The sequence below is a fragment of the Carcharodon carcharias genome, chromosome 21 (genome assembly GCF_017639515.1).
Source record: "Carcharodon carcharias isolate sCarCar2 chromosome 21, sCarCar2.pri, whole genome shotgun sequence".
NCBI lineage: Eukaryota > Metazoa > Chordata > Chondrichthyes > Lamniformes > Lamnidae > Carcharodon > Carcharodon carcharias.
This window is the reverse complement of record NC_054487.1, coordinates 40,225,582-40,239,247: the sequence shown is the minus strand read 5'-3', so window position 1 is coordinate 40,239,247 and position 13,666 is coordinate 40,225,582. Positions and strand designations below refer to the sequence as shown.

The 13,666-nt window shown below is 41.1% G+C and overlaps 1 protein-coding gene across 3 annotated transcripts in view; it reads left to right on the top strand.

The window, feature by feature from the left end:
* The first annotated feature begins 339 nt into the window (after positions 1-339).
* Positions 340-13,666, top strand: part of pot1 (protection of telomeres 1 homolog) — a 350,815-nt gene continuing 337,488 nt past the window's right edge. The window contains exon 1 of one of the 3 annotated variants that reach the window (XM_041216484.1): positions 340-392. The gene's annotated coding sequence lies outside the window, so the exon portion shown is untranslated. Of the gene's footprint in view, positions 393-419; positions 601-13,666 lie in introns of those variants that run through there. The other 2 variants (XM_041216483.1, XM_041216491.1) reach the window with 2 other exon arrangements.

The window sequence follows — 13,666 nt, the reverse complement described above, 5'->3', positions numbered from 1 at the left end:
TATTACATGATTTTCTTTAAGAACATAAGATATTAGAGGAGTAGGCTATATGGCCCACCATTAAATAAGGTAACGATTGAACTTCTACATCAACTCCATTGTCATGCCACGTCTCATATCCTTTGAATTCCAAAGTGCCTAAAAATCTGTCGATCTCAGGCAGTACAGTAGATTAGGGCAGCTTTCCGTCTCTCCATTACCAGGCAGTACAGGAGGTTAGAGCAGATCTCCGTCTCTCCATTACCAGGCAGTACAAGAGGTTAGAGCAGTTCTCTGTCTCAGTCTCAGCTCCCTCCTCTTAGCTGGTCAAACACGTGTCTGACTGACTGAACCGATCGCTTCCGGGTTCCCCTTCCCCCTTGGCCAGTGGCTGCTTAACAGGAACTGAGCGGGTGAGTCCCACGTTTTTTGCGGCTGAATGAACTTCTAGGTTTTACATGCACTGAATATAAAGCTGCAATTTCATGTTATTTCCTGGAAGGGTGGGTTAAAGCGAGGATTCACTCCGGACACATGAGCCTTTAATGCAGAAACAGGAGGAAAATGTGGTGCAAAGCAAATGACGAAGAGGACGGGCACAACTGGAAGTGTTTGTGATAAGTTAGTGTCTGGGTCATATCTCGTACACTGCAAAGCGCTCCGAGTTCTTGCTCTAAACTATCAGTTACAATGATCCAGCAATTTCGGATAAGGGAAATTAACACCTTGCGTGTAAACAATTAAATCCCATGCACTATGTTTAGAAGTTATTGCCTAAACTGGACAAGTAGCCGTCAGATGGTGCAGCTATATCTGTGCATCTTGTGTTTCAGATGCAGATGGACTGCATTAACTCAATGTGTGTTAGGAGAGGAAACGTGCAAACAGCAGCGCGCTAAATTTTAACCTTAAACAGGCTGGCAACAGCCCCTTCAGCAAGACGTGCCCCAGGGCCTGAATAATTATCCCCTGCCTCAGGGAGTAAAGTGTGGGGATAACATTCCTCCAAGTGGGGGAACCTGCATTGCATTAAGGCCAGTAAAATGCGGAAGGTGTGGGAAGCAAGAACCTTGGCAACCCACATGGAAATGAGCCCAAATGAAACGACTCTCCGTTTTGTGTTTTTTTCCCCAGCAATAATAGTTCACCTGATTAGAAATCTCCTCAATGCAGTTTTAACGGTCAAAATAGTGAAGGAGACGGTCTATGAAGGGAAGGATTCTGTACGCTCTTTGTTTGAATCGAAGTTTTTTCCAGTTGATCTGTTTTGGAAAAAATTTACTTGCTTTTGCTGCACTTAAGTATGTACTTTTTCTGCATAAATTGTTTGAAACACAGTAATCCTTGTAAGATATGTTCTTCAGTGGTGCCCCCCACCCCATCTGTGCTGTTATGTTGGCCTCATCGATCCTACGTTACCTCGAATCCACGTCTGAACTAAGTCCAAAAGAATGTTGTTTCTTGCGGACAACTTGATGCAGCCATGCACTGCAATGAAAGGCAGTCCCAGCTTGTGTTGGACCAGTTGATGCAGTCATTCTGGATTGTGTTGAACCAGTTGATGCAGTCATTCTGGATTGTGTTGGATCAGTTGATGCAGTCATTCTGGATTGTGTTGGACCAGTTGATGCAGTCATTCTGGATTGTGTTGGATCAGTTGATGCAGTCATTCTTGGCTTGTGTTGGACCAGTTGATGCAATCAGTCCTGGCTTGTGTTGGACCAGTTGATGCAGTCAGTCCTGGCTTGTGTTGGACCAGTTGATGCAGTCAGTCCTGGCTTGTGTTGGACCAGTTGATGCAGTCAGTCCTGGCTTGTGTTGGACCAGTTGATGCAGTCAGTCCTGGCTTGTGTTGGACCAGTTGATGCAGTCAGTCCTGGCTTGTGTTGGACCAGTTGATGCAGTCAGTCCTGGCTTGTGTTGGACCAGTTGATGCAGTCAGTCCTGGCTTGTGTTGGACCAGTTGATGCAGTCAGTCCTGGCTTGTGTTGGACCAGTTGATGCAGTCAGTCCTGGCTTGTGTTGGACCAGTTGATGCAGTCAGTCCTGGCTTGTGTTGGACCAGTTGATGCAGTCAGTCCTGGCTTGTGTTGGACCAGTTGATGCAGTCAGTCCTGGCTTGTGTTGGACCAGTTGATGCAGTCAGTCCTGGCTTGTGTTGGACCAGTTGATTTGCCAATCATTTCTATTGTTTACATGTTGCTCACTCATTGAATATTGTTATAGGAGGATAGGTCTTTTTCCTTATTTTGATCTGACAATTTTTTTGTAAACCCAATTGTCGTTCTGACCCAAACAAAAACAAAAATACCTGGAAAAACTCAGCAGGTCTGACAGCATCTGCAGAGGGGGACACAGTTAATGTTTCAAGTCCATATGACTCTTCAACAGAACTAAGGAAAAATAGAAAAGAGGTGAAACATAAGCTGGTTTGGGGGGTGGGACAGGTAGAGCTGGATAGAGGGCCAGTGACAGGTGGAGATAACCAAAAGATGTCACCGACAAAAGGACAAAGAGGTGTTGAAGCTGGTGATATTATCTAAGGAATATGATAATAAAGGTATAGATAGCCCTAGTGGGGATGGGGTGGGGGAAAGGGATCGAAATAGGCTAAAAGGCAAAGATAAAACAATGGATGGAAATACATTTAAAAATAATGGAAATAGGTGGGAAAAGAAAAATATATATAAATTATTGGAAAAAAAGGGGGATCGGAAAGGGGGTGGGGATGGAGGAAAGAGTTCATGATCTAAAATTGTTGAACTCAATATTCAGTCCGGAAGGCTGTAAAGTGCCTAATCGGAAGATGAGGTGCTGTTCCTCCAGTTTGCGTTGAGCTTCACTGGAACATTGCAGCAGACCAAGGATGGACATGTGGGCATGAGAGCAGGGTGGAGTGTTGATATGGCAAGCGACAGGGAGGTCTGGGTCATGCTTGCGAACAGACCAAAGGTGTTCGGCAAAGTGGTCACCCAGTCTGCATTTGGTCTCTCCAATGTAGAGGAAACCGCATTGGGAGCAACGAATGCAGTAGACTAAATTGAGGCAAGTGCAAGTGAAATGCTGCTTCACTTGCAAGGAGTGTTTGGGCCCTTGGACGGTGAGGAGAAGGGAAGTAAAGGGGCAGGTGTTGCACCTTCTGCGGTTGCATGGGAAGGTGCCATGGCAAGGGGTTGAGGTGTAGGGGGTGATGGAGGAGCGGACTAGGGTGTCCCGGAGGGAACAATCCCGGTGGAATGCTGCCGGTGAGGGGGGGTGGTGAAGGTAAGATGTGTTTGGTGGTGGCATCATGCTGGAGTTGGCGGAAATGGCGGAGGATGATCCTTTGAATGCGGAGGCTGGTGTGGTGATAAGTGAGGACAAGGGGTCCCTATCATGGTTCTGGGAGGGAGAGGAAGATGTGAGGGCGGATGCGCGGGAGATGGGCCTGACACAGTTGAGGGCCCTGTCAACCACCGTGGGTGGAAAACCTTGGTTAAGGAAGAAGGAGGACATGTCGGAGGAACTGTTTTTGAAAGTAGCATCAACAGAACAGATGCAACGAAGGCAAAGAAACTGATAGAATGGGATGGATTCCTTACAGGAAGCGGGGTGTGAGGAGCTGTAGTCGAGGTAGCTGTGGGAGTCGGTAGGCTTGTAATGAATATTGGTGGGCAGTCTATCACCAGAAATAGAGACAGAGAGGTCAAGGAAGGGAAGGGAAGTGTCAGAGATGGACCATATGAAAATGATGGAAGGGTGGAAATTGGAAGCAAAATTAATAAATTTTTCTAGGTCCAGATGAGAGCATGAAGCAGCACCGAAGCAATAATCGATGTACCGGAGAAAGAGTTGTGGGAGGGGGCCAGGGTAGGACTGGAACAAGGAATGTTCCACATACCCCATAAACACAAACTAGAGGAACAGCACCTTATCTTCTGACTAGGCACTTTACAGCCGTCCGGACTGAATATTGAGTTCAACAATTTTAGATCATGAACTCTCTCCTCCATCCCCACCCCCTTTTCTGATCCCCTTTTTTTCCAATAATTTATATATATTTTTCTTTTCCAACCTATTTCCATTATTTTTAAATGTCTTTCCATCCATTGTTTTATCCTCATGACCCGAAACGTCAACTTTGCTCTTCTCCGCCGATGCTACCAGACCTGAGTTTTTCCAGGTATTTCTGTTTTTGTTTTGGATTTCCAGCATCCGCAGTTTTTTGTTTTTATCTCTATCCAGCTCTACTTGTCCCACCCGCCCTTAAACCAGTTTATATTTCACCTCTTTTCTATTTTTCCTTAGCTCTGTTGAAGAGTCATAAGGACTCGAAACGTTAACTGTGTTCCTCTCCACAGATGCTGTCAGACCTGCTGAGTTTTTCCAGGTATTTTTGCTTTTGTTTTGGATTTCCAGCATCCGCAGTTTTTTGCTTTTATCTTGTTGTTCTGACCCGTTTTTGTGGAACATTATCATGTTTTTTTTCTCTGCTGTACTAGTATGACTCTTAACATTCTAGCTGTATAAGGGAACCACTCACTTTCCCATTACCTCCTATCCTTGAATGCTTTGTATCCATGCAAGTTATATTGACTTGCATTGTCCTGGGCCAGGCTTGTTGTTTGTGTTTCCTGGAGCAGTGTAAGTACTATCTGCTACCAGTGCCTTATTCAGTCACCTTACTCTGAATTCTGTGTTCCAGTTTATTTCATTGCAAAGTACGTTAATGATGCTGGCCATTTGCAGAAGGGGAGAAACTGGACAATACATTGTTCATTGTGGTCATACAACAAGTGGAAGAATTTAAAAAAATAACCTTGTGCTTCTCTGTTAGTTTTAAAGACGTCCAGTACAAGATTGATGGACCTTTTAATATCTCAGCTACTAAGCAAATGGTCAACTTATACAATACCTGTCAGGGAAATTTCTAAAATTCAGAAGGGCCAATTTGACCTCAAAGTAAGTTGTGATTATTTCACTTCATGTCTTGCCAAATAAATCGACCTGTCACTAAGCTTAGTTGTTTGCTGTACAGAGGAAAATAGCTATCACCACAGTTGGATACAAGAAGTTAAAAGTGTACCACGTGGCAGGTTTAGTGCAGAAATAGGGCTTTAGATAACTGGTGAGTGTTATTTCACTAACTATATCACAGCCTTGCTAAGTGGAAGATGCACAACAAAGACCCATAATTTACATTTGTGAGTGAGCTACCCTAATAACCTTTTCACGCCCGAGTTTCCAAGTTACCAGGTGCAATGCGTAAGGTAACTACCATATAATCTGATCATAATTCTTTATCCAAAATATTTTTTTGAAAAAAATCTATGTGTAGTCATGAAAAATGATCTGTGTTGCCAAGAGATCACTTCCTGCACATTCATACTCACCATTTCCATGATTACATGTACGATGATTTGTGGCATTGTGTATTGGGGAGCAATAATTCGATTCATTTTATAATTAATTTACTTTGCAAATTTATTGCAACTACAAAATGATGAACTGTAGGGCAGAAGATATTGGTAAGATGCACTTGATAAATATGAAAAGTATATTAATGTTGCAGTGTTCTCACTATGATTTTAATGAAGTATGGTGGCTGTGTGAAATAGTCATACTTTGCATGAATTACCAAAAGAATCCTGCAGTGCAATTTAAGGTTTTTATCTTTCCAAACTTAGTATCTGGAGAAAGCATTTTAAGCATAGCAACTAGATTGAACTTTCAATGGTTGAAGGACAATTGCTGAGTGCTAGTGTTGGCAGTGGAAGTTAAAGATGATAAAATAAGAATAAGATACCATACAGTATTGAAGCATGTTGTGAAATATATGCATGAATGGTGCACCACCATACGTGCATATATTTTGTAACATGCTTTAAAAATGGACGAGTAATCCAAAGAGTGTGAGTTCAAATCTCATCATGGCAATTTGAGAATTTGAAGTTAGTTTTAAAAATACGAAAATAAAAATCTGGTATCAGTAAAAGTGAAAATGAAGTCATTGGATATTTGTTTGAAAAATCAATAGTTCACTGATGCCCTGTAGGGAAGGGAACTTGCTGCCATAACCGGGTATGGTCTCCTTGATTTTGGTGCTAAAATGGTTGACTCTTGACTGCTCTCTGAATTAGCAAACCATTCAGCCATATCAAATCATTCCAAGTTGTTACAGAAGCTGGCTCAGCACCATTTTCTCAGGGAAACTAGGGGCGGGCAATAAACGTTGACGTTCCCAACAACATCCATATCCTGAAAATGAATTAAAGTTAACACATGTTGATGAATTTAGGACCATAAAAGATAGGAGCAAGACTAGACCATATGTCCTGTCAAGCCTGCTTCGCCATTCAGTATGATCATGGCTTCAACTCCACTTTCCTATCTGCTCCCCATATCCCTTGATTCCCTGAGAGACCCAAAATCTTTCACCGTCTTAAATATATACAATATTCGAGCATTCTCAACCCTCTGGGGTAGAGAATTCCAAAGATTTACAACCCTTTGAATGAAGAAATTTCTCTGCATGTCAGCCCTAAATGATCAGCATCTTTTTCTGAAACTTGTGCTCCCTTGTTCTAGATTCCCCAGCTAGCGGAAACAATGTCTAAATATCTACCCTGTCAGTCTTGAATGTTTCAGTTAGATCACCTTTCATTCTTCTAAACTCTAGAGAATATATACCTGATTTACTCCGTCTCTCATCATAAGACAACCCTTTTATCCCAGGGGCCAATCTCGTGAACCTTCACTGTACTGCCTCCAGTGCAAGTATATCCTTCCTTAAATATGGAGATCAAAGCTGCACACAGTATTTCAGATGTAAACTCACCGAAGCCTCGTACAATTATAGCAAGGTTTCTTTACTCATGAACTGTAATCCCGTTGCAATAAAGGCCAACATGCCATTTGCTTTCCTGATGGCTTTCTGTACTTGCATGCTAATTTTTGTGTTCCTTTTATGAGTACACTCTGAACATGAATATTTACAAGTTCATGCATTTTGAAAAATATTCTGCTTTTATATTCTTATGACCAAAATGAATAACCTTACACTTCCCCACATTGTACTCCATCTGCCACCTTGGTGCCCACTCACTTAACCTACCTATATCTGTTTGCAGCCTTGCATTCCCTAGATTTGTATCATCAGCAAACTTAGAAACATTATTCTATGCCTCTTCCTCTAAGTTATTAATATAGATTTTAAATAGCTGAGGCCCCAGCACTGATCCTTGCGGTACACCACTTGTCACAGCATGTCAACGTGAAAATGCCCCAGTTATCCTTGCTCTCTGCTTCCTATCTCTATCCATGCAATATATCAGCCCAACTCCATGATCCATTATCTTTTGCATTAACCTTTTGTGTGGCACCTTATTGAATGCCTTTTGGAAATCCAAGTTTACTACATCTACTGCTTCCCTTTTATGGAGCCTCATAAATTTGTCAAACACTATATCTCCTCTTCGTCAGACCACGGTGATTTGTTCTAATCATACTGTGCTTCTCTAAGTGCATTTTTAAGACTTCCTTAATAGGTTTCTATAATTTCCTGATGACTGATATCTGTCTAACTGGCTTGAAGTTCCCTGTTTTCTCTCTCCAGTCTTTCTTGAATAGAGGAGTTACATTTGCTAGCTTCCAATCTGCTGAGACTGTTCCAGAGTCCAGGAAATTTTAGAAAATCCATAGCCATCTCTTCAACTATCTCTTTTAGAACTCTAGGATGTCAGATTTTAGTCCCTTGAGTTTCTTCAGTAGCTTCCCCCTGATATTAATCACCTTAATTTCTTCACTCCTATTAGAGTTTAGGTCACCCCCTATTTCTGGAATGTGTGTTTTCTATTGTGGAGACAGGCATAAATTATTTGTGCAATGTCTTTGCCATTTCCTCATTCGCCATGATAATTTCTGCTCTCACTGCTTCTACAGGATGAACATTTACTTTGGCTACTCTCTACCTTTTTATATACTTGCAAAAGGTCTTACACTCTGTTTTTATGTTTCTGGCTAGCTAGCTGTCATATTCTATTTGTTCCCTTTTTATCAACTTTTTTGGTGGCCTTTTGCTGGTTTCTAACACAATCCCAATCCTCAGACTTACTACTATCCCTGGCAACATTATAACCCTCATTTTTTAATCTGTTACTATCCTTGACTTCCTTAGTAAACCACAGATGGGCCTTTCTCGCTGAGTTTTTCAATGGAATCTATTTTTGTTGAACATTTTGAATTGTTTATTTAAATGTTTCCCACCATTTTTGTAGTGTAATAGCATCCATAATGCTCGATGAGCAATGATAGTGTTCATAACACTAGTCATTCACGTTTGAGTCCATGATTTGCAGAAGTTTAGGAAGCAGTAATGATTTGTGGAGGAAATTTAAACTCGTGGAAAGCTTCATTTAAAGTTCCCAGCCAAATCCTGAGCATTTACAAAACACATTGTGCTGATCAATGGAACTCTTAGGTATGGTCCGTGTTTCCCGAACTCAACCAGTTATTGAATGATATGAATTCCTTTTTCACTTTTTAATTGCATTGGCTAACTTGATTTTTTTTTTGTGCAGAGAGTGACTCATGTATTAGAATAGGTTGTAAGAATGTTACTAAAATGTATCTTAACGCTGCATGCTAACGGTTCATAACTTGGCTGGACAAGAACATGATGCATGAAGTGGAATGTGATTGAGCATAAGTCAGGAGCTCACCTCAGTGTCTTATAGACACAAGTAGTAAAGTTATGATTTGCTTTTAAAAATTCCTTTTGTTGAAATTGTATTATATATTTGAGTTTCTTTATTTGTTATGCTCTAAATAAAAGTGGGCTACATATGAATTCATAATTCGGCTGAAGAAACTGGGCCAACCACTATGATCCTTGCCTATTTTTTGAAAAAGGAATTTTACTTCTGAGGTCCCAAGGAATGGAAATCTTATTGGTGCTGATATTTTTTTATATAAATTTATTTTTGTTGAAAATTTTATATTAAAGTTCAGCTTCTTTATTAGCTCTGCCCCTTTTAAACCAGCTAGTCCGGGTGCTTTGATGTACTCATTTGAGATGGAAACATAGAGAGAGTGTGCATTTGCATTTTTTGAATAGAGCATTCAAGAAGTGGGGCGAAAACTTGATGCTTTTCTAACAGTTACCAAGCAATATGTTTATATTACTAATAAAATTGGTACAAAGAATAGGGTTTCATTGTTAAAAGGTAAAGTTCGAAGAGACTGGTGAGACAATGAGAATTTGGATTCAATCAATGGTGATAGGTATAACATCAGTAGTTTTCGGGTGTGCAGGCAGAGGCAATGTGAGATCAAAAGGCAGCTACAAGCCTCCAACTGGCTCTACAGTGAAAGGAACCACATTTTGAATTCGCTTTGCTTGGTCTTTGGTTAAGTCTATGGGTTGCTGTTGCCTTAATGAAGATTAGTTTGGGAACTTGTTAAAAGTTTTGTTAGTAGTAATTTGTAGCCATGTTAACCTGTGTAAATTAATAAAATGTTTCAATTACTTTAATATAAAGCCTCAAGAACTGGTGGTCTGATTCCTGAGTTTAGAGTCACATCTCAAACATAACACTTAAAATTATCAGTTATGACAGTTGTCTAAAGTTCCCCCTGGGATTTTTAAATAACTCCTCTTTACCAGCTACATTGGTCATAACAATTGGAGATAGGTAAGTTGCTTTTTTGTTGCTGTCACTGCACTGACCCTGTGATATCCTTAAAGGTCCTTTAAAATGATGGAACCCTCCCTGTAGAGGAGGAGGGCAGTCCTTGAGACGCTGTCCTCCTGTAGCTCCATCCGGATGGGGGTTGGGGGTTGGGGGTGGGGGTGGGGGGGGGCTGTGTGTGTCTGTCTGTGTGTGTGTGTGTGTGTGTCTGTCTGTCTGTCTGTCTGTCTGTCTGTCTGTCTGTCTGTCTGTCTGTCTGTCTGTGTGTCAAAGGTAGGTGCGGGGGTGCAGGTGTGGAGAATCGTAAAGACATATGGCAATGTTAAATATTGACAAGGACGTCTTGCTACAGTTGTACAGGGATTTGTTAAGAACATACCTGAAACACTGTATGCAGTTTTGGTCTCCATGGTCTTCCTGAAAGAAGGATAGACTTGCTTTGGAGGGGATGCAGCAAAAGTTCACTAGATTGGGTGCCTGGGATGCAAGGCTGAGTAAATTGGATCTATATTCTTCTGTGTTTAGAAGAATGAGAGGCAATCTCATTGAAACATTCAAGCTTATTGAGACGTGGTTTCCCGTGGCTGGGAAACGTAGAACACAGAGGCGCAGTCTCAGGATGAGGGACCAATCATTTAGGATTGAGATGAGGAGAAATTTCTTCACTCAAATGGTTGAGTGTCTTTGGAATTGTCTACCTCAGAGTTGTAGCTGCTCCATCTTTGAATATGTTTAAGGCTGAGATAGACAGATATTTGGTCTCTCAGGGATTCAGGGGATATAGGGAGTGGGCAGGAATGTGAAGTTCAAGCCAAAGATCAGCAATGATGGTATTTAATAGTGGAACAGATGCAACGAGCTACACCTGGTCATTTATCTTATTTTCTTATAGTTCAATTTTGCCCCTTGACCTTCAAATCAACATTCATGCGCTGCAAATTGTTGGAAGTGCACCATAGTTAGACTGATGTCTTTAAAATTCTGTTGTGCCAGGCCAGTTTCTTCAATGCGTGTGGTACCTTTTAAATTTTTATCTGTGCAGATATGAATGCGTGATATTTTGCACAAGGCCATGCAGCATCTTCCAGGTTGCTGTGTGTGTAGCCTAGTGGGAACAATGACCATGGTGCTGTGTGTGTAGCCTAGTGGGAACAATGACCATGGTGCTGTGTGTGTAGCCTAGTGGGAACAATGACCATGGTGCTGTGTGTGTAGCCTAGTGGGAACAATGACCATGGTGCTGTGTGTGTAGCCTAGTGGGAACAATGACCATGGTGCTGTGTGTGTGTAAAAGTGGAAAATGAGACAAAAAGAATATATTTTAAATTTTGAAAATTGGGAAAGGGAATTTAAAATTTTGAAAAGCCTGAGTTTGCTAACTCTAAGAATGAGAGTCAATGGTTATAATTGTTCTCTTTCTGGGCTGGAGTAGTTGAATGGCATTGCAGGAATGGGAATCTCTTCATTAATAGGGCTCAAACACTGTAAAGTACCAGCATTAACTTTCTTTGTCGAGCTTAATTGGCAATTAATGTACAAATGCAGCAATGTTTTGAAATGTGTGAGGAGTTTGAAGGAGCGATGCTTTTTCCATGAGCTGAAACTTGTGTTCTGCAACTCTCAGGGTATATCTTCCCTGCTACAAACCACTGGCGATTTACACACTAATAAAGACGTGCACCATTAACTTAAGTTATTTTCCCACAGATTCTGGGCCATTCCCTCACAGACTATAACATATATGTGGGTGTATATATGTAGTTAGCATTTGGTATCATGATAGGTACACAGAAGGCATCTTAAAAAGGAACTACAACAAAGCAAAGGTTATTCTGCGCTAGAATTATTGATAGGTGATATCCAGAAAGCCCAAAGCTGGTCCTGAGATTTTGGCAGCATTATTGATCCTTACCTTCCACTAGTAGTTGGAAGACTTCAGTGCATTTTGTGTAGATAATGTCCTGATTTTGCAGTCAGCAGCAAAGAAATGCTGCTCATCGTTCATTATGCTTAAAGCTGTCCCCAAACCTTTTGTGGGATTTTGCACAACAGCTTGCTGTCATCAGGTGTCTGATCCAGTGCAGCTCTCCTTCAGTGGGTGTTGGCAGAGTGAGCAACAGCATGTCTTCTCAACCAATCAGATTAAAAAATCCTCACTGAGCCACAGAAGTTACAATATTTAATTCAATATAAATATTGGACAGAAAATGAAATGGAGAGAGAGAAAAATAGACGGGATTGAGAGATAGACAAAAATGAAAGTAAAGAAAAATTATTAATATATTTTTAATTACAGACTGAAGGAATGAATTCATTTTCAGTACCAGAGAGGTTGTTTGACGGTAATTGACATTTAATGTTGTTAAAAAATCACTTGAATGGACACACCCATAACTTTCTTGGACATTTTTAGTGGGTAATTAGTGACCAGGTATTGTAATGTCATGCCTTTACTATGTTTTAATGCTCAGTCAATTGGTGAGTTATCAGTGTTGTGAAGCCTGTGGAGGAGCAGGCCAAAGTGGTTAGCAGCTCTAGGACTTTCATGTTTAACTATGGTGTGCAGTTGGCGGACGTTACTGTTTAGCTTTCTCTGTTGTAAAGGTGATGGGTGATAATTTCACCTTTGTTATTACCCCCAAATCTGGGCCATTGTCTTTTTTTTTAAAGTATTATGGAAAAGCACTGCCACCGGTCTGCTCTGTGCATTGAGGATTGGAGCTCTATGCTAGTATGTAGAAAATGTTCCTGGCGTCTGTCCAAAGTTTGCCTTTTTAACTCCCCTAAACCTCTATTTTCTGGTCTGGCTGGCTTGACTTCCCTGAATTTTTTTGGGAGGAGTTTCTTTCATCTCTCTCTCCCTGCCTAAATTTCACTTTGCCCTGAAGAAAATTTGGATAACTGGGAAGGTAGATGGTTGGAGTGTGGAGAATGAACATTCCAGTGTTTATCAGGATTATGATATTGTACATTAAAGTTATACTTTATGTCAACAATCATACTGTATATAGGGGTCATGGTACTGTGCATTAAGGCTAAAATGTTGCATGTCAGTGCAGTGAATCTATGTTTTAAGATAATGAGAAGCTGCAGTAGACGATTACTGGTTATGCAGTAAGTATTTGGCAGTATTCCTATGGGGGAGTTAAACCTGCAGTTGAGCTAATAGAATGACGTCATGTTATAACTAAACACTGCAGCAAAATTTGTTGGAAAGAAAATATAATCGTAAATCTAAAATTGGGCACTGTTTGAATGGGATTGGCAAGATCTTTCAAAAGGTGCAAGTTTCTCAGAAATAATCAATTTTTGCCAGGGACAATATTGGTTAGCTGGGGTATTTTTGCAGAGTTGTATGTTTTTGCTGTCGCAAGCTTTACGTTTATTCTGATTGCATCATAACATGTAGGCATTGTGAACAAGAGCATCAGAATGTAGCAAAGGTAAAGCAAAATAGATGAAATCTCATCATTTTAAATTGGCAACCTAAATAAGAATGCAGCTTTTCAAGACCTGGGTCTTTGACCTATTGTCAGAGGTAACGATGACACAGTGTATACAGGACCTGACAGACTGTGGTGTCTCTAACACCAGTGCCCTTAAATCATATTTCCAAAGGTGGGGGTGACGGGGGGGGGGGTGTGGGGTTTGTGTACCAGTCTCACATGCTTACACATGGTGGGTAAGTAAGTGTGTGGGTAATCTTTGTCCTCAACAGCTGTTGTAGATGTAAGTGTTAACCCTGCACACAGCATGCTTTGAAAGATCAGAACATCAGAGGTTGTTAGTAAGAGCTGTGTTCTGTAAACTCACTGACACACACATTGGACCTTGTTGCATCTATTTTATGGGAGTGTGGTAGGTGCAATGAGAGCCAGTTTTGGGGACCAACTTCACTCCGAGGATGCCTGAAGAGATCCAACCCTATATTGGGTTGACCGAGGCAGGCATTAGGCTCCTTCCGTATGCTGATGAGGGGCTTAAGGCCTATTTTAGCTAGCCACTGGGAAATTACACTG